The following is a 21311-nucleotide window of genomic DNA, read 5'->3' as shown; positions in this document are numbered from 1 at the left end:
ACTGGGTGAAGAGTTTGACCCAGAGTACAAACTGTCAAACCAACTAAAGCCACTTTCTCCTGGCAAATCATCGCTCGTTGAATATACGTGGTTCTTTTGGACGGCAAATAAAAAAAAAACTTTAAGCAATCATTTCAAGCCCGGGACAACAACTTTCTCAGGAGGTTTAGAACAACATCATGCGATTCAAATAAATCTTATGATCGTTGAGTCAATATTTCTTTAATGTTATTGTACAAAATATGTCCGATTTCTCGGTGAGTTGTGCTGCAAGTAGCTGCAACACACTTTGATTGACTGTCTTTATTTCCATTTGCTGGCTCAGGAGGAAACAAGCCGACAGCTTTCATGCTATTAAAGCTGGGCCCTCCATCACAGTGACATGGTTTTAATTACAACCCCATTAGTGTGGACTCTGGCATACAGGCTCATAAAGTGCATATTCAATAATGTGAAGGAGAAAAAAAATGTGATCCTCCGATATATGACTCAATATGTTTCGTATCCCATGCATGATACACATGGTATTAATAGAAGTGGCATATATTTGCACGATTATAATTAAATGTCTGCTTTTTAGAGCCGTCTCTGTGCATAATTCATCGGGGGGAAAAATCTGTTAGATATTGACTGAAATGCCTCTTTATTACGACTGTAATTTAAAGGGAGGATCTGAACAGAAAATCTGAGCTTGATTTTGCAGCTAAAGGAGAAAAAGAAGATCCAAATGAAAGCATTAGGTCCTGATGAAAAGGAAGTCCAGAGATATGCACGGACGAAAGCACGTTCACTCCAGAAAGTCTGCAAATATCCAACTAAATCCGCTCTCACTTAACACAAGTAATTTCAGTAGGTGGGAGGAACAATGTGTTTGCATTCCTCTTTTGTTCAGGTCTCGGTGCGTGAAGCTCAAGAGCGAGCGATCCAAGAGATTCCTCACTGGGATCCTTTGTTCGCTTGCATCAAAGCAGAAACTCCTCAAGTACATCGGCTGAAAACTAACATTAGATTAAAGCAGCTTTCACAAGGTCGTAAAAACAGCAGCTCTCCATTATTGTCCTGAAGCTTTTCTTTATCATCTTCAATTAACAACGCCGCCTTTTCACGCTTGTCTCGGTCGGACCTTCCTGTTGACACCCGCGCTCTCTGATTTACCCTCCGTCTGCGATACTGTAAAAATGCGCAGACACGTCGTCGGTCGCCGGGCATTCTGGGTGTAACTCTGACTTGAGGATGACCTCACTCTCGGGGTTAACCAGTGTCATCTAATGAACAGAAACGCGGTTCCCCCAGAGAGAATTACCTCAAACATGACTTTTCCTTGACCTACTTTTTTTCCTCTGTGAGGAAAGTGGAGCCGACTATTAAGGGAGGAAGTGACTCTGAATAAATAGGAGCCTATACAGTGCAGCCATTGTGCTTTGTTCACACATTAGTTGGTGGAACCATTCATGCTGTTAAACATTAACCTTTCCCCTGCCAGAGCAAGACCGGAGCGAGCATGCAGGGAACTATAGACGTGCACATTGTTATGTTAGTGTACATAAACACTGAGAGCCCATATTAATACTACTGCTACTGATGGTAATAAGGATTATAACAGTAATAAAGGAGTAACAGAAACATCCAGCCTGCACAGCCGTGACACAACAGAGCACAACACCTTTTTCTAGATCTGTTCATAAAACTTTTGATTCAGAGCCAAACAATGAGCAAAAAAAAACTCCCATAAACCATTGCGAATGATCCCTTCTACTACGACTTCCAGTTCCTCTTAAATTTAACCTTGTTGTTAATTTAGCATTGCAATAAAAAGTTTGTATCCTGTATGTACGTGTATAGAATTTCATGTCGTGAGTAGAATAGTAAGTGTCGTGTAACCAACTTGACTTTCGTGGTAACACCTGAGGATTGTGGGTAGTGTAGTACCTCTGTTCTCTTAAAGTTGATATCATACAGACGATTGGCTTCTGTCTATAGAACATCACATTGTCTCGTGATCGACCTCGGATGGTTACGACATCGTGACTGGGATTTTTACTTCGAAGACTTTGTATTTGACTTTCATTCATTGTGGACAAACTCAGGAAGAACCTAACTGAACCTGAACCATGACCTCAGAGGTTTTGCCTCATCAGGTCTGGGCTTTGGTCCCCATGAGGTCTACCTGTCCTTACAAGGTCCGTCTTTATGCTGGGAAAGTTCACAAAGAGGTAACAGAACAGAGTACACACTCACACACACACACTGGGAGACTTTGCATTAATAAATATCAGATGCCTTCAAGGGAGGATTAACTAATGAGATCTGCCCCATTGTCCAGACAGCTGCACGTCTCTCATATAAAAGCTACGAGAGGAATGAGAACTATTCACTCTGGCTTCTGTTAGACTCACCAAATCCATCTCTCCTCACATGATATCATTAAAGTAACTCACCACATGTGTCTCAGCTTTGGAGTTTATCTGCTGGTCACCCTGAATGATATAGGAGACGCAACGTTCTGACTTTCTTCTGGAGAACGGGGAACGTTCAGGCCGCAGCGATTACATCCCCGAAGACTTGTTTCAGTCTCAAACTTAAAACAGAGAAAATACATTAATTCCCACATGAAATCAAACTGCTGTGAGTTACGCTGCCACATGGTTGCGGTTGCTCAGCTAATTGGCCCAATGATTATTTTCACACATTACGTTGCAGCAGATTGGCGGCGGGACTACACCGTGTTCTCCCAGCAGCCGTATGCATCACGAATAACCGCTCACGACAGCTATTTCCTGTCCGGTACTCGACAGCCGGGTCACTTTGACACTTAATCCAAATTGTTTTTAATTTCAGCGCAGTTACCCACTGATCAAAACGAATGCGACCCCCCCCCCCCCCCCCCCCCCCCCCCCCCGAGCTACAGAGCCGAAGCAGCTTCGTGCAGGTGATGAAACTGTACCTAACAAAGGACTCCCTTTTTTCGGGGCTTGCGTTTCAGATTGGATGCAATCACTCCCACATCTGCTGCTTATTAAAGACAGTGCAGCGGTTACTACAGGTGCAGTAAATTCCCAACCCTGCTTAGGATATTTATTGCTTTTGGGTTTACAGTCGGTCAGGCAAAGAGAGGGCTGAAACACACCATGGGAATCTTTCATACCATTAAAAAATAATTTGGTTGCATGGGACCCTTCTGCAGCCATTTAATCTGCCAGGCATATGCTCCTGTATGTCGGACTGAAGCAGAACAGGCTTGACACCCACAGTCCCGGGAGAGGCGGCTGAAGAAAGATACGACGGAGGGCAGGATTTGATTATAGGCCGTGTATAACTCAGCAGATTACATATGTCTCATGAACTGAATGAGTGGTGGATGTATGTTGAGGTGCACACATTATATAAAGACAGGTTTATCCATCTCTGCTCCATGTTAAGCCTCTGGTCAGTTCCTCAGTGCAGGTACAACTATAATAGGTTGTGACATGAGCCAAGAGCGTGGTCGTTCAATTCTGGCATGGATCCAGATAAAGTCACTTTCTTTTACCATTGCAAGGTGGTTTTTTTGTTGTTGTTGTTCTTAAATTTTCACTGAATTCACCGAGAATAATTAATGGATCTTAGTCCTAAAATCAGAGACATTTAGGAGACTAATATCTGTGTGTGCAATCTGATCTGAATAAAATAGAAATACAGATTTCAGCTGATTTACATGTAGTTTCATCAGGGGACTGTTGGCGGATCTATGCTCTCTACCGAGACCCTGTCTAGTTGAAGATTGTTTTTAAATCCAGTAGCGGTGATTGACACCCTGAGCAAAGCTGCAAAGCCTTTGCTTATCTCCACGCTGGACCGAGTAGACTCTCTCTCTCTCATTGGCAGAAATGTCACTGATAATATTGATCAATCCACAGCCGTCAATACCGTGTGACCTTCTGAAGAGCCCTTTAGCAAAACAACACTCCTCTACCTCGATCACTCGAGCCCCTCTGGAAAAATGCAGCGGACTCTCTCCCCCCCGATGCTCAAATATGTGATATTGTTTTGTTTTTAGTCAGTACATCTTTACAGCTAGAGATGCAGTAGGGCTCCAACCCTCTAGGGGGCGCAGCAGTATTTATTCTACTGTAACCCACACGCTCTCGGACCAGCTGCTTTGTCTTCAGGCTTTGACGCTGACAGTCACAGGAGCAGAATGCATAAAAAAGAAAGTTAACGTTGAAGTCCCATTGACTGTGACAGAGCTGTCGTCTCCCGAACGCCCTTTTCGAACCTTTAACACGGAACAGGTGGACAGTTACTCCCAGATAAAACATTTTTAAGTGCAGAGGTCATGAGAAACGTGATCAGTCCGTCAGTGTTGTAACATGATAGCGTGATGGTTTATTGATCCCTGCAATGAAATGCTCAATTCTCGCGCCGCTGCACCTTCAGAGAGGCCGGAGCAGGCGGTGACCCCTGAGCACGAGGGGGGGGGGGGGGCCGGGTGACAACGACCCGATCAGGAACACTTAAGCAGGGCAGGTAATTTCCGAGAGGGCTGCTGCACCCGGAGGTCGCCTGACTGAAGTCTCTCTCTCTCTCCTCGCTCTCCGTGAGGTCAGCCTGACCGAGCAGGACGGAGCGACATCTGTTGACACCTGCTGCAGAGGCAAAACATCTGCAGATCATATCAGATGACCAAACCTGATACCGCCAGTGTGTGTGTGTGTGTGTGTGTGTGTGTGTGTGTGTGTGTGTGTGTGTGTGTGTGTGTGTGTGTACAGAAGAGTTATATCGACCATATGCTTGATCTCCAGATTATAATATTAATTAAAATGTGGTACAAGGTATTTATCTTCCTGCAGCATGAAGATCTTAGACACATTTATAAGACTAGATATTTAAAATCCAGTTCGAAGTCAATGTACACTAAACTTAAAAATATATTGTATTTAAACATGGTAATGTATTTCAAAGACTGAACATAAAGAGGTTTTTGTAAACCCACAGCAGCACGTTGTTGATGATAGTAAATGTCAAGTCATGTGCAAGCACCTGTGAGTTTGTGTGAATTGCAGACACACCAAAGCAAAACAGAAGTCTTTCAGCCCCTCGGAGTGAAACCCGTCACCACACAACGGCCTCTCCTCAGGTTACGACACTTCCCCGCCCCTGAGTGATTTCTCGGAGCCTCTAATTAGTGCCCACACTTGTGTTTGGCATCCAGAGGAAGGAAGATTGAGTGTCAGTCTTTTCACTGCAGCCGTCCATTTGTGTTGACCCTCTGGAATTCTGCGTCTGAGCCCCTAAGCCTGGATTTAGACATGATATCAGCACCAGAATCAGTCATAAAGTGAAATGTGAACCCCTCCAGTCTCTGTTTTCTCATTTATGAAATAAACCGCACCAACAGTTACAAGCAAATTAAATGTAAGTCTCTCTCATCATATCTTAAAATGGTTACTGATTTGAACCTGAAGGACTCTCAGTGAGGCGCATAACTTTCCAACACATACTACATCGAGTTTTTTATTTGAATCTGCACCAAATCCAGAGATTTCAGTTCCTTAAATATGTCTGATGCATGAATTATTCCTCGAAATCTCTGAAACTACTAAACAAACACTCCCTGGATCTGCCCCTTTGTCTGGATCCACCCCGGACTTAAAGGGAACTCTCTTGGCTCAGGTCCGATCCCTGCACCTTGTTTCGTAGGAAAATGTCGTTTTTCGTATAATCCTGCTAACAAACAAAAGACAGGAGCAAAAACCTCCCTGACATCAGGAATAAATGCCAAGTTTATCACCCATTATTGCTTTTTTTCAAGGCGAAACATCCAGTAACATTGACGCTGATATGTTGAGAATAAAACAAGTGAAACCGAAATTGACAAATGTCCTCTGGGACAGCAATAAACAAGACGAGTACTTGGCAAAATCCAAGAACCAGAGCAGTTGCCAAGGCCTTCACTGTGCTCAAGTACAGCGCAGTAGAGTGTAAGGCCACTCGACAAGTTACAACTGTGCTCAGGGCTGTTAGTCTCTCGCTGTCGCTCTCTCTCGCTGTCGCTCTCTTCACATTACAATCTAGCCCCGTGCCTCTCGTAATGCAGGGTGCCCCAAATCAACCTCAATTTCCTCAAACTCAAAATCAGTCTCAGAGTTAATTTTTGTTAAGTGGACAGACTGATTTAGTTCAGCAGAAAAGGGAAAGTAGAAAACTTGTGAGATGTTTCTCACAAACATTGGGCAACGGGACTGACCGCCCCTTCTGGCTGGAAACCAGGCGTTGACAGATGAACCACGTCTTATTTAAACTTCTTTCCACAGCTGCGGATGGCAGCTCCGGGCCGCTTTGTATTCACATCTGTGAGCTGGACAGCTGGATGTTTGGAGAAAATTACAGTTTGATCTTTGGCGAGATTCACATTGGAAGACAGCTTTGCTGTCCCAGATCCAGACGCTGCGATTGGGACTGATCAGAATATCCAGGTTTTGCAATAAACGCCGCTGAGAGGATTGATAGCTGATCACATCCCACTCTGTACTTCCCTGGCTCCACGATAGAAACACTCAAATCTGCAATGAAGAGGTCAATAATGCTTCCAACTAATGATTTCTAAATTGATCTGGGACCTCACATATCTGTGCTGGAATCTCAGTAAAGCTTAGGTTGCAGCTTGGACAACAGCCAGATTCAGACACTGAGCGAGTTTGTCTTCACACATCTTCCGTCCCTTGTCCAATTACTTAAATCTTATCTCAAATCTTGAAAATCCAAGACAGACAGAACTCCCGGCGCTTTTAAACATTCGGATCAACGCAGCCACGAAGCGACGTTCGTCTGAACACGGCAGCCCTTCGATGGTTCGAGGAATCTTCAGCTTTGCAAACTGAATGATTCATGCATAGTTGCAGAAAACGATATTTAAATGTGGAAATTGATCAGTTTGTGTCAGCGTGTTGTCCTGGATCTTTAATGAAACCATTGAGTCTGTGTAATCCTTTGTCTCAGCTGTCAGAACTCAGGGTAATGAAAGTATATTCCTTTCAACCTCTATTTACCAAGGGAGGGTTTTCGTCCAGCACCACCGCTCTCTTCCTGTTACATCCCGCTCTCGCTCACACACACAGGCCTGTTACTGCCGACTACAGCCTTGGTTTCTGGCTTTGGTCAACTGCAGTCGGTCTGCAGATGCGAGCGGTGTGTCTAATCCACCGTCCTGAAATCCTCACATGATTCAACCTGACGCCCTCACTGGTCAAAAGCTTGTTTACCCAAATAATTCAGCAACCAACAACCACACGTCCAGCCCACGGCTTGCTACCATCAGCGCCAAAGTCAAATCATATCCTCCAAACCCCGGGGAACAATATCTGTGCATACATCCCCACACTGCCAAAGGGCTGCTTTAGTTAAACCAAGCAAGTTTGTACCTGGATCTTCGGAGTTGACATGAGTAGCAATTTGAGGATTAGAACATGGGAAAATTGATGTTTCTGAGGGGAAACATCTTCAGGCCGGGGCAGTGACTTAGTGTCTGCAGGTTAATTCCTCTAAGAGGGGAATACAATAATTGTATAATTGCAATGTTGTGCACAGAGAAACTCTGTATGGATTCATTCATCCGGCGCTTTCCAAAGGATTTGTATTTCAATCATTGTTGCAGCACTGTTTGAAGAAATACAAAGGGGTGCAGTGTGCGCGGCCCATTGCAAAAAGCAGAACTCTGAAACTCGAAATCTTTTTGATGAGCAGCCTCATCCCTCTGCCTCCCACTGGTCTTAGCTTTATCAAATGTGAACGGTACGAGGTTATTAAAGTGCTGTCGGCATCGGAACTGTTTTCAAATCTCCCGGTGTTGAAAGATGTTTCCCCCAAAACAACGGACCAATCAGTCCGAGAAACCAATCAGAGCTCATCTTCCTACGTAGCTCGTCATCTCTCACATGCAGACGTTATTTTACTGATGTTAATGGAAACTTTAGCCTGTGGATCTAGATTGGATTTGATTTGTCGCCTCCTGCGTCCATAAACTCGATGGTACGTAATTTAATCAGTTTCTCTGTAAATGTAATTGCAGCCCATCAAATCGTTAATTACTCATTGCCCAGGTCGAGCTATGTGTCAATGTATCGTCTCAGCATTATAACCAATGTATTAGACCTTTAATCGACTTTGCATCAGACCAGATGCACATTTTATCAGCTCTGAGGATTTCTGTGACGTCAGCAGGTCTCTGTTTTTAGAAATGACAAATAAATGGAGGAGTCTGGCGCTCAGCAGCCAGTTTGCCTTTTTAATTGACGACAGGTCATTAAGCCTCTGACTGTCCTCCGCAGAACTCTTCTCCGACTGCTCGTAAATAGGCCTCTCAGTCATCTGAGTCCATTTGCCTCTAAATATAACCCCACTGTTTAATGCAGTTTTTATCACGGAAACATAAACAAGGAATGGAAGCACACAGCCAGTCACTAAAAGCCTTATTTTATCTCTGGCAACAATAGATGTCCCCGAAGCTGCGGTTAAGGAACAATAGCTGTGTGATCACATGCTAAGATAAATGGTTACTAAACAGATGCCTTTTGCCACTGCTCGAGGGAAAGTGGACATCTGGGTAAATAGGCTACTTCCTAAATCTTCATAAAACAGACAATCACGAGCTGCGGCCTAAACAGCGACCTGTAATTACCACGGACGGAAGGAAGCGCAGAGTTGGTTCACTGATGTTTTACTGATTAGCCAATTGTTGGATGAATGATCAGGAAAAGAGTTGCTCTATGTTCGAGCTTCAAGAGCAACAGTTTATTTAAATATCCTCTGTGTCCTGAACGACGCCTCAATCAATATTTAGTACTTTATTTATTCTTGTTAATTAAAATGTGGCTTTATGTTTAAATGAGGACGTTTCTCTAACAAGACATCAATTACATAAACTTGTAAACAAACTTGTTGTGTAAGCTATTTGCACTGCCCCCAGGTGGTGTGTATATATATAGACTTTATTATTTATTATATTATTATCATCACATGAACGAATGCACTTTGTGTTGTCAGTGATGCCAGACGCCATGAAGCCTGTGAGGACGAGACCTCTGCAGCCGAGCGCTGCAACATTCGCTGCTAATGGTCAGTAAATATGTGAACTGTACACACAGTTAAACCACAACGTCTTGTTTATGTTTACACACAAGATGGGTAAATACACAACACGTGGTGTGTGTGTGTGTGTGTGTGTGTGTGTGTGTGTGTGTGTGTGTGTGGCTCTGGGGTTGTTACAAAGCTGTGATGTTTGAGTTTATTCTTTTTCTAATGCGAGATAATAAATTCAGCAGAAATTTGAATGAATGTTTCAAGTAATTTGCTCAGTAAACAGTGAAGTAACTGGGGAAATTAACTGGAAGGTAATTACACATCTTCTAATCACGGCTTCTTTGGGCCACGGAACGTTTTCGTCAGATTGTTAAATGAGAGATAACAGCTCAGCTCAGAACTTCTGTGACCCGACGGGAACCCGGTCTGTCAGGTTTGCTCGTCTTTACCTCTCCACCTGTTGTTTTAGTCACATCCGTGAAAGGAGGTTTGATGAGGTCATCGTTTCCTTATCTTTAAACTCACACCCTGCGAACAGACGACCATATTTTTAATGTTACATAAAAATCAACTGTATCTCCACTTATTTATATTCCTGTTATGTTCGAGGACCCATCATCATTTGTGTGATTCTCTTCACTATCAATCATTTTCCGAGGTATGCTAGTTAACATCTACATTCCGAACGACCATGTTGTAATAATGATGTTATTGTGAATTCAAGTTGAAGAAAGATCTCATTACTATGATCTAAATCCTTTCACATTTCCTAAACTGGCTCCGTCATAAATATAATGACATTTAAATTACAGCTACAGAACTGTTCACTGTTGTCCGTAAAGAAAACATGCTCTGCAGTAGCAGATTGATGAACTATCCTTGTTCAGCATGATAGAAACACAGACAGGAACAGGGTGAGAAATGTTTCACGTCTGCAGCGTGCATGCACAGACGTCAACGCTCTGCCTGCGAAAATCCATCACCACCAGCATCCGACGCCGCGAACTACGCCAAAGACGAGCCAAGTCCCTGACCCACTTTAAATCTGAGCTCACACCTGTCAACAGGTGTGAAGGGAAACAAAGTGTTGAACAAACTTTCCTGTCGTGGCAGAAAATGAAAGATAGAATCTGACAAACGTTGTTGTGCACGAAAGATCCGCCTTTGTCAATGGCGTCTCATTAGCGGGCGCGGTTCCGGGCCGTTTCAGCGCGGTTGTGTGTAAAAGCTCTAATTAGAAGCTGCTGAACAGATGTGAGATGTGGAGGCAAGAGGAGAAGGAGGAGGACGAAGAACACCTCAACTGCTCAGTAACCTGTCGTACTCTTCTGTCTCACTGCATCACTCATTCACAAGGTGTCCTTCAAGCTGTTACCGCACAACCTTCCCCGTGAAGACGAAAGACGAGTGAAAAAAAAAAAAAGAGATGTATGAAGAGTGACTGTCAATCATTTAACATTCTGGTCAGTTCATTCCACAGAGCGTAGAGGGCACCTCTGAGAAGAAGAACACACATTTGATCTGGTTAGTTTTGGTTTCACATTGTGAAAAGACTCGTCCGTAGACGAGTGTGCGTCTGTCGTGGGTTCAGTTTGATTTATATGTAAATAAAGTTCATGGAATAAACGAGTAGATTCAGAGAGGAGGTGTTTGTGGACTTGGACCCTGTAGTTTGTCCTCCCTTTATATCTGAGCGGACTGTTTTCTGTACTTTTGGGACCATTCTAGTTTTTCTAGGACACTTGGTTGATACTTAGCAGACTTCCAGACCTCTCTGTCAGTGCCCATGTTCACCTGTCAACCGCAGGTCTGACTGTAAACACTGCCTGCGGCTCCGCCAATTCAGGCGCCCTCGTGTTGCGGCCCGTTGGCACCGCGTCACTGGAGAAGAGCCACGGTGAAGATTTTCAGTTGCACCTGCACTTTTCCTGCTGGGACAAGTCGAAATGTCTTGAGTGAGAAATCATTGGGATAAAACCTCCAACATTCAAATTCTCAGTTTAAGACGACAACGTTTATCAATTCATTATTATTATTACATTTATTTGAACAGTGAATTACAAAAAAACCCCCAAAAAACCAGAAATTAAGGGTATACCTAATACTTCCATGACTACAGACTATCCCTGGCGTCCTCTTTGGCACAGCCTCTGATGAAACAATCAACCAGTTGGAAGAGATCTCATTACTTCCACTCTTAAGCCTGTTTGACATCTTTTGATTACACCATCATGTCCGTGTGTTTGATTCCAGATCCTCTCCAAACCTGCCTGCGTTTTCAGCACTTGACCGAATTTGTCATACGTTGTTTCGCCTCGATTGGTTCTCACCCACCTGGGCATTTAGCTCTTTCCTGTCCACACCTCTCGCTCCAAAAGCCCAAACCACAACCGCAATCACGTTCCGCTTTAAAAATCATCAGTGAAGCATTAATAAGCATTTAGCACGTGCAGAGAAAAAGACAGCTACTCGTAATACACACTGGCAGAGGGGCTGAGTGGACGTCTCTGGACCTCCTGGAAGACGTTTCAGCTGCTGAATGAATAAAGTGCAGTTTTCCAGTAAATCCGTCACTGTTGCCAAGTTACGTCTCACACTGAGCAGGAGGCTCGTCACCCTGTAACAAGGTTTGCACATTGTGTCATGTTCAGCACAGCAGTTTCCATAGTGAACAACAGTGGGTGAACGAGGCCGAGCCAAGTGTCAGGATATTATGTGCACCGCAACTAATTAAAAAATAATAATTGAATGGGGATTGACGTTTGTCCTCCGTTACCCTCGGTATCAGCTGTCATTCTTTAAGTGAGCGTTACAGCGAAGTAAAATCCCCAGATCGCCAAAAGTACGGCGCTGTGAGAGAGACGGAGTCCGAACCCGGAGCTCCAAGACAAAACATTTTCCAGTGCTGCACAACAATCCTGTAGGGCCGAGGGGAATTTCACTCTTAATTTATAAAATGGAGATCGATGTACGTTGTGTTCAGCGCGCACACACAAACACACACACGCAGTTGGTGAAATCATTCCCGTCGGTCATAGGACCGAATAGCTAATGTGCATTTTCATTCCGTTTGGCCCGTAGGAATGGATACCCTCCCCCGTGGGGATCCAGTCGTGAGCATGCCGTGGCAGAGCATACCCAGTCTGCGCCGAAAACCTATTTGTGCTTCGGGAAAAGCCATACATTCTCAAAATAGTATGTGTGATTGGGTTACCGTCTCTGTATGCCACTGGCATGGCGTCGTATATCATATCTCGCCATGTGTTAGGTGACATAATCCAGCCAGCATGGGACGGCGCTGCACCGATGATTACTGCGGCAGGTGTGTTTTTTTACCCCCCCCCCCCCTAAATGCATTAGAGCCGGGATATTTCACATCTCCATTTAATAGCTCCTGGTTCTCTCTCTCTCTCTACGACTCGTCGATGGCACATAAAGAAGACACAGCGGTAGTTTGATTCCCAGGGGCGTGCGTGGCTTATGGGTTAGCATTGTACGTTTTTTAGGTAATGGGGGCAGGAAGTGAGAAAAACTCCTCCGAATAAACTTTGTCGGGGTGAATGTTTGAGCGATGTTGCACCTTTGTGACGCGCCGCACGTCACATCAGCCGTACAAGGAGAAAAAAGGCAATTTTATTAAGACGTCCATCAGTTCAGCTCGGTGTGAACGAGCTCTACTGAGGAAAACGAGCCAGCCCCGTGTCCCAGAGGTATCTGTGATGGCAAGCACACGAGGTGACCCTGCATGAAATGTATAAAAGATCAACACCGTGAGCTGTGAAGACTCAAAACAACTGTTACAAAGCTGCTGAGAAAGATTTTAACACAGTTTCACATTTAGTGGATAAATCAAAAGACTTTATTGGTGGAAATTGGAAAGTTGAGTTAATTTTATTGACACCCATTAAATTCATTCTGAAGCAAAATGTATTCTGTGTCCTATAATAGTATAATAAAGTTCCAACAACTTATCAAATTTAGGAGGGATTCACTTTAAATGGGCCGAGTTTATCATTTGCATTTAACAGGATTTGGTTTTGTTTTTGCGGTGGAACATAAATAATGAAATAAATGTTAAGCAGATGGTCGAACCATAATAAAATAAACCTACTGATTTTTCCATCCTGTGATTTTAATGTAAGAGAAAAAAGCTTCACAGCTTCTTATTGCACTTTACTTTTTATTTGAATGTAAAGTTGACATGCAGAACCTTCACATGCAGAACAGTTGCATGTTAAACGAATGAATGTTAAATAAATAAAAAAAAAAAAGGTTTGGTAAATATAATGTCTGTGCAAAACAGTTCAAATTAAAACAAATATCAGTACAATGAACATCACTATACAGCACATGTTACAAAACTGTAGTTACTGTTATTGTGGAAGTCCAAGAACATTGGCAGGAGAGTTACGACTCTTGAAGACACCAGGTTTCTCAATCCAGCCTAGGTAGCCGAGTGTGTGTGCCTGAGAGAGAGAGAGAGAGATCAGCTCCAAAACAACTTATAATGCATACAACATGAACATACAACATGCATACAACATGAACATACAACATGCATACAACATTAACATTCGTGCCCCTCTGACTGAGAAATTAATAAGTGTTAGAGAGAGAGAGAGAGAAGAAAAGAGGAGCTCAGACAGGGAGAGAGAGAATTAGAAGATCAGGTGTCTTGACAAATAGATTAATGGGATTGAGTAATCTCACCATCTCAAATGAAGACCCACTGGAAATCCACGAGTCTCCGTAGCAGAGTGGACACACGTGGGTTCACTGTGGTTCTCTGTCTGGTTGTAACTCTGCCTGTTTTCTTGGATACGACTCTGCCTCGTCCAGTCTCGGTGCCTCTCTCAGGGTTCGTTCCAACGAAACGCCTGAAAAATCAAAGTGTTTACTCAATGTGTGAAAATCAAGTTGTTCAACTGAATCTGATGAATAAAACAATAAAAGGCAGAAAATATATAGAGTTAGGATTGAAAACACTCAGGTTCTACTTAAAGTATCTAACCTCTGGATGAACTCGAGAGTGCATGCTGCCTCTTCTTGGTATTAAAGGTGTAATACGTGGATAATAGGGCTGAATCCCCTCACATATAAAGTGTCCCTCTGACCATCCAGCGCCGAACTCCTGCCACGTCACCTGAAAGCACATGGAGAGATGTCACGTTTTTCTCGTTACAGAATATTTGTTGTGCATCTTGTTGGATTTGTAACAGAAAGAAGTACAGCTGTGTTTTTTTGATGCTCATACAACCATGGTACAGTTGGAGTTGGCGATAAGTGTGACACCTTATTGCTTTTAATTAATTAATTAACTGATTTGTTGTGTCATGTGATGAACATGCAGGTATGCTACTTACTATGGGCAGCAGTAAAGTCATCGACTGCATCTGCAGAATCTGAGAAATGTGACAAAAATCAATCTAAATACAAATGAACAGTCCCTCGCACAACACAAGATCGAGAAACAGTCACGGTTACAGCTAAACAAATATCCTTCAGCACTTAATTCGTCATCCAATAAATATCTTGAAAATAATATCGCCTTTATTTGAATCTGCACTGGGACACACAATAATGAGCATGCACTGTACAGTCTTACATAATATTAGACTGATTCAACTGTTGAAGTGACTTAAACCGTAAAATGTTTACACAAGACAATGCAGGTGTCAACACACATTAACTCAGTAGAAATTAAAATATGCTCCTTGTGTTGTTTGATTAATTAGCTTTGAAAATTTAGCTCGCTGGTAAATCCTTCGATAGCATGACGTGCACATGCAGTAATCATCAACGCACACAAAACAAATACAATCAAATAAAACAATGATATAAATATATATTATAAAACATTCAAATAAAATTGCTTTACTCACCAAATAATTAGTTAGATGGGGATGGATCAAGAATGGAAGATTCGTAGCTTCACATGTGCAGCTCTTCCCAGAATGCCAAAAATACTGCATGATAGTGTTAGTTAAGATACTTGTACCGTAAAGTACTGTATTTTAGGAATACATTACAGTTCTGTTAAAAAAAACTGAATGGACAGATTTTCTTTAATATCAACAGTAAAGCACTGCATTTAAAAAAAAACGCTTTAATACTTTTTACTGTTGAAATCCTGCAGTAAATTTACAGCGATTCGCAAACATCATTTGATTCTCCGGTCGACAGCTGGAGCTGAGGTTTCACATCATTTCTGTGAGGAGGGTTTCAATGTGTTTTCTAAAGTGTAAGTGACTCACGTCCTTGTGTTTGGTTGTGAGGATTCATTTTTATTTATTTAAAATGGACAATTACACGTTAACTAACGTGCATACTTAAGTTAATGTGCCGTGTTTTGACATTCAGGCTAGTTTTCATCTGCAGCCCCTGACAGTTTAAACACACGAATAACAAATATACATGTGTGTAAATCGGTATCGGTATTCTGCAGCCTGCGCTTGCTAGCTTTTCCAGGATTACCAATCCTAGCTTTACTAAATCAATACAACGATATAAGTGTGCCGAGCAAAAGCACATAAATGAACCATGTCTGATATTTACTGATAAAAACTACTGTTCAAGGCCGCGCACGAACGTCCCTCGATATTCTGCACTGAGGCAAATGTTTGCAAAGAAAACAGGTAACGACTGACTGACACGCAAACGGAAGGCGTTGAGTGAGATCGAACGTTTGCCAAAGATTCTTAATCTACTTCCTGGTTTGTTTCTCACAAGATCCTTGGTGACTTCTGAGTGTTTTATTTTTTGCCAGAAGTGTCACCACGAAACTCTTACTCCATCATAAAAGCCACAGCTGTGGGATCCCTCAGCATTTGTTCCGGGTCAAGCTCGCTGTCACTCAACTGCAGGGTGATGCCCGTGAAGGCCAGTGAATCGAGGAGTAAAGTCATTACGGGACACTTTGAAATACTTCTCTGATAGGAGGTGGTGACATCTGCCAAGCTATGCAGACATGCTCTCCAGAGGCGGGAACCAAGGTCAAGTCATTTCACTGCCAAGATTCTTCATCCAGCTGGGATTCCAGTCGCCGTGAGACGTCCAACGCTCACAGGACGACTGAGGTCTGTGTGGAAACAGTGCCACTCTGGCAGCCGTTCACAACCTCGTGGCCTCGACTTGAGCCGAATGTTTTATCAATGGGAGCCTCTTCTTCAGAGGGAATCGGTTTTGCAACAACAAGAATGGAAATCTTCGCTGCCAGCATTTACTGCAGATCAAACAATCTTTAAAGCAAATCTCCCGATGTCGCTCAGGACGTACTGCCTGTCTCCACATGTTAGATTTCAACGCAACATTTCACGGAAATTACCGCAGCGTTACTCAAATTCTGATGAGCCCCTCGTAACACAACCCCGCGAATGTGATATGTCCCACAGGATATTCTTTTTAGGAACATGCTACAGTGACTTTAGTTTGACTTGTGTTTTACGTTCTGACGAAGTTTCGTGACCCTTACTTCCTGTAGAGAACTTTCTTTTGAGCCACAGCTCCAGTATGTCAGTGTGTGAACGGCTCAAACAAAAAGATCCGCCAGGTAAAAAAAACCAAGGGGGGTGAGGAAGCGATGCCGCCTCACTGAATGACAGGTATTTGCTCTAACAAGTAATCTTGACTTAAGGCAGATATGCTCAACCCTTCATGTTTAGACTGGACCAGGCAGACTCTCTCTCTCTCTCTCTCTCTCTCTCTCTCTCTCTCTCCCTCTCCTCCGCCTGCCAGAATCAATGTTGGCTTTGGAAGAATTTACTCGACCTTGTTTAGAGGTCTAAATTTAAAAACTGTGCATTTTTCTGCACTGAAGTCACGATCCGCCTTGTTTTTATTACTTTTTTTAATTTTTTATTCAGCCCTCTTGGTGTGGCGCTGCGTCGCTGTGAGCCAGCCGGTCACACTGCAGCCAGTTGAGTCATTGTGCAGAAGCAGCTGATAATATTCACGTTCAAGTTCTTCCGCTGAGGAAACTAAATTGTTTTTAGATTTGAGTAATCTCATTCCGTAGATAAGGGAGACAAAACACCAGAGGAACTTTATCTGTATTTCATTTGCTCCAGAGGAAGTATTACAACATCTTTACAGCTCCTGATGAAATGACTTTCACAACAAGCGTTCGCTATGAAACATTGACAAATGCAAACTTTTGAAATTATATTGTCAAGCCAACCCCGCTGACGCTCCTTATCTGCAAACTGTTGATATCGCTGAAAGTGTGCAGGGCAGCAGTGAGACCACTACAGATGCTGAGCTGATAAGAAAGTGAGAGAGGGAACGCAGCAGTGCCACATCAAAGATATCATTTAAATGTGATATTTGTCCAGCAGTGTTTGCTCAGCATGAGTGTGTTTCCTCACCAACACCCTGGCTTCTATTCACGCACATTCAGACACACCTGGGAAGTGCACCCGCTGAACTCCTGGTACTGGCCACTCAGACGCTCGGGGATTAAATATCTGGCTTCGGGCACATTTCTTAAGGGAAAGTCTGATTTTATGGATTCTTTTCAACCTATAAAACTTGAACTTCTCAGTTTCCTGCTGTTTCATTTTCTGCTTTGATTTGAAATGATCATTGTTACAACATCCATCATGTTGTCAGATCTGTGCCCAGGCAAATATTAACAGACGTCTTCAATCAGCTCAAGTCTTTTGGGGTTTTTTCTCCTCTGGTGCTCGTTTATTAAAGCTGTTATATTTGTTATTATATTTAACCTAATCACTTTACTGCGAACCCACAGACTGTCTATAAAAATGGACGTGGACTCTGGGAAAGTGAAGCCAAAAAGCCAAATGCACGAGTGCCTGAATCCCGTATTCTCTTGAGTTACCAGCAGAGGGCGACTCCACTGGTTGCAAGAAGAAGTCAGTTTCTCTCGAAGTCGGAGAAAATCCTCCCAGTTCTCAACTTGATTTACAACATCTGATAAAATGAGCCTCAGGAGTCTTTTTCAATAGAGCACGATGTTCATTAGTGCTCTCATGAAGTATCACATAGACGATAAGCTAAGCTGGCACTGGACGAAAAGGCCAAACTGGTTGGTTTGTTTCACAGATTTCTTTTAATGCCCCCTAGTGGTCAAAACAAATCAATTATTGCGGTTTTAACGCATCATGCTTTTCCCACTTTTTGCAAACCGATGATCAGCAGCTCCACTAACATCGATTCAGACCGACCGGCTCAGTAGAGACCAATTCTTCCTCAGCAAAGCTCGAGCCCGTGACCCAGATCCCTTGAAAAGTCACTTGGCCGCTCGAGGTGGTGGGGGAGACGCGGCTCTCGCTGCCCGAAATGACAAACAGCAGGCAGGCAGTGGCATGCTCCGCTTGCCAAATACAGCACTCCATGTTCAAATAGTGCTGACAGGGAAAACATAGACACTGTTATCCCGGGTCCTCCACTCTGCACTGAGAGTTTGAGGGCACACAGTCCGGCCTGTGTTCACCGGTGAGGCCTTCAGCTGCTGTTGTGGAAAAAATCACTTAACTGCAGATTTAGGGATTTTTTTCTTTCTTACATGTACCGAATGTTTACATGGGAACCCGATGTGTTCTGTGACTTTCAGGATGGACGAAGCCGTGAATGCGGTTTGAAATCCCTGGATCCGATTATAAAGTGCACTGACTTCATTGAGAAAATAAGAAATCATCTGACAAACCTTTTTATAAATGTGGTTTTCATCTGACAACAGTGATATACTCAGTGTAATTGTTGCCCTCGCTGCTTCCTGCTGAGCTCATTGAACATTCCAGCCATATATTCTCTTTGATGGTTTTAATTCAGCCGAGCATACCGGCTGCTAGTGCGCTGCCCACTGCAATGATTAAATGCATAGCGCTGCATTCATTCATTCCAGCGTATCGATCAAAGTACAGCTTCTTCTAAGTGGAAACAAGCTTTCCCAGGGTCTCAGGAAACATCTGACCTGTATTAAACAAAGAATGGAGATTCCAGCTAGTTGCGTTTCATCGGTTTAAGAGCCATATCGCGATTTCAAATTAAAACACAGAGCTGACCACTATGGAAACCTCTTAAAATAGCATAGTGGAAACTTTAATGCCAGCTGGCAACACTTGTAACTGCCAGTAGAAGCATCCGGAAGCTATATGAACCTTTTATATTTGTTCAAGTCAGGAAGCGAAAAGGAAAAATAAGACTTTTGAGGCATCTCAATATGTAACATGGTGATGCTTTATCTTGAATTTCAAATGCTTTAGAGCTAAAGGTTTCCAACTCGTGAACTTGGAGGAGACTAAATTCACATTTCAAAGACTTATGTGATAATACAAACAGGTTAATGTTATGGCTGTTAGCCAACACTAACTTACAGTAAACTGTTTAGCATGAAAGATGGTTCTAAATACTACATTTCCCATGAGCATCGGCATAAATGTATTGAGAAATAGTATTTGTTACCTCTCCCTCACTGGCAACTATTTATTTATTGTTTGTTTGTCAGCTGTAAAAAAAGTTTTTGGGGAGTTTTAGTCGATTTCTACCTTTTATCTTTTATGTATAATTGTGTGAACCAGGTATTTTCTAATCCAGTTGAACAATTTAAAAAGAAAAGCTTGTGTGAGCTTAGAAACAGTTCAACTCTCAGTCCCCTAACATTGTCTAAGTAAACAACACTTTAACTTGCAGTTCCCCGAATGACCAAAATAACTCGTCAGACCTCTGAGAGTGCTATCGACAGATGTTCCCAGTTGCCTGTGAATGAATGAATGAATGAATGAATGAATGAATGAAGGGCGAGGAACACGTTACACCTCAAACAGTCATGAATCCTAACAAGGCCACCCAGTCTCTTTCCTGTTTTTAAATCCCCTCTCTAAACTGCTTATTTGTCGGCATCATACTCTAATGAATGCACAATGCAACTCTGTACCTTCAACCCTCTGTGAACGTATCTATGTGTGTATGCGTGGAGACCTGCACATGTTCCCCCTTGGGCCTGTGACCCCAATAACCCTGGTTCTCTGCCTAATCTTGTAATCTTTAGCGGAACAGCCGCCTCTGTGATCGTTGGCAGGTCTAGTGCGGTGCATACCTTCCTCCAGTGGCGCTCAGTGGGGGATATGTGGGAATATCTGCAGGTAATCCACATCTCCGACAAATATCTGCAGCCGGATTTTTCTAATAAGACCCGGGCCTGGGCTCATGGGTGGGCCAGGACGGGTTGAGCACGTGGTCCTCGATGGGGAAAGCCAAAGCAGACCACTTCAACTCAGAGTGATGTGAATGAGGTGTCTCCTGCAGAGATGACCTGTGTGATTAGGGAGCTGCGATGCATCTTCAGCAGGATGTGCCGTCGATGTTATAAAACAGCAAATTAAGGCCTAATAGAAAGAGGCACTGTAAATATTGCAGCACGAACAAAAGCCTCCTCAGTGTAATGAAACGAGATTAGTTGAGGCAGGTAGCCTCAGAGTCGAGGCAGCGGAGATGCACTGCGAAGTGTCTGAGTCGACTTGTTCCAACAACAGACAAGAGGAGTGGAACTTTCACTGACGAACAAACTATAAATCCTGTTTTATGACCGATCAGAAAATACATTGTGTAAATAATTCTAACTACTTCACTCTAGAAATATTTGAGATAAAAATATAACACAGCCTGGATTATTTCATTATTTCAGTTGTTCCTGCACCACATTCGTTTCTGAAGGTTAGAGAAACCAAATTGAGTTTGAGTTCAGTATTTAAACTCCGACATAACGAAGAGCTTTGAGTTCCCGAACAAAACAGTAAAACTGTTCATCAGCTTTAGTTTCCAGGAGCAAATATTTCAAAAGAAATATGTTTACAATGAAGTGTGTTGACGCCAAATGTTTTATAGACACGTTGACTGTAAAGTTTTCATGTTAGCTGTCTGGAGGCCTGATGTCTCTTGTAAATGTGTTTGCCAATGAAAGCTGTTGTATATAAACAGAAGCTCTTTGGGCTTCAACCAAATAAAGAAACAATGAGGTTGATAGTGTAAAATACTAGACAGTAGAGCGCCAGGTCCCATCAGTCCCTTTAAATTCAAGCTGATACTTTTTTCATCATGTCCATGAATTATTCCGTCTTCAAACGGTAAAGAGAGTCGTACGGTCTGCACCTCAATTAAACGGGTTCCTTCTTGGCCAGTGTCCCGTCCTTCCACCAAGTTTCCACCAACAGACCAACCAACAATCAAGCAGACAGCTGGACAGAGCTCATATCTCTCAGTGTTGAAGAAAGTAACACAAGTTCCTGGGTCTGCCC

General features: G+C 43.0%; 1 protein-coding gene and 1 long non-coding RNA gene across 4 annotated transcripts in view; both read right to left on the bottom strand.

Annotated features, from left to right (window-relative positions):
* Positions 1-21311, bottom strand: part of pdgfc (platelet derived growth factor c) — a 42340-nt gene that overhangs the window by 18211 nt on the left and 2818 nt on the right. The window lies entirely within an intron of this gene.
* Positions 12756-19424, bottom strand: LOC138411493 (uncharacterized). 2 transcript variants are annotated; one of them, XR_011244126.1, is made up of 5 exons: positions 14940-19424; positions 14421-14459; positions 14069-14200; positions 13768-13934; positions 12756-13523 (listed from the first exon to the last, which is right to left on the bottom strand). It is a non-coding gene; the product is annotated as an uncharacterized lncRNA (long non-coding RNA). The 2 variants fall into 2 exon arrangements; XR_011244125.1 differs by having other exon boundaries at positions 14421-19424.

The sequence above is a fragment of the Paralichthys olivaceus genome, chromosome 9 (genome assembly GCF_024713975.1).
Source record: "Paralichthys olivaceus isolate ysfri-2021 chromosome 9, ASM2471397v2, whole genome shotgun sequence".
In the NCBI taxonomy this organism is placed as follows: Eukaryota; Metazoa; Chordata; class Actinopteri; order Pleuronectiformes; family Paralichthyidae; genus Paralichthys; species Paralichthys olivaceus.
The sequence above is the reverse complement of the archived record's forward strand: the minus strand, read 5'-3'. Positions and strand labels throughout refer to the sequence as shown.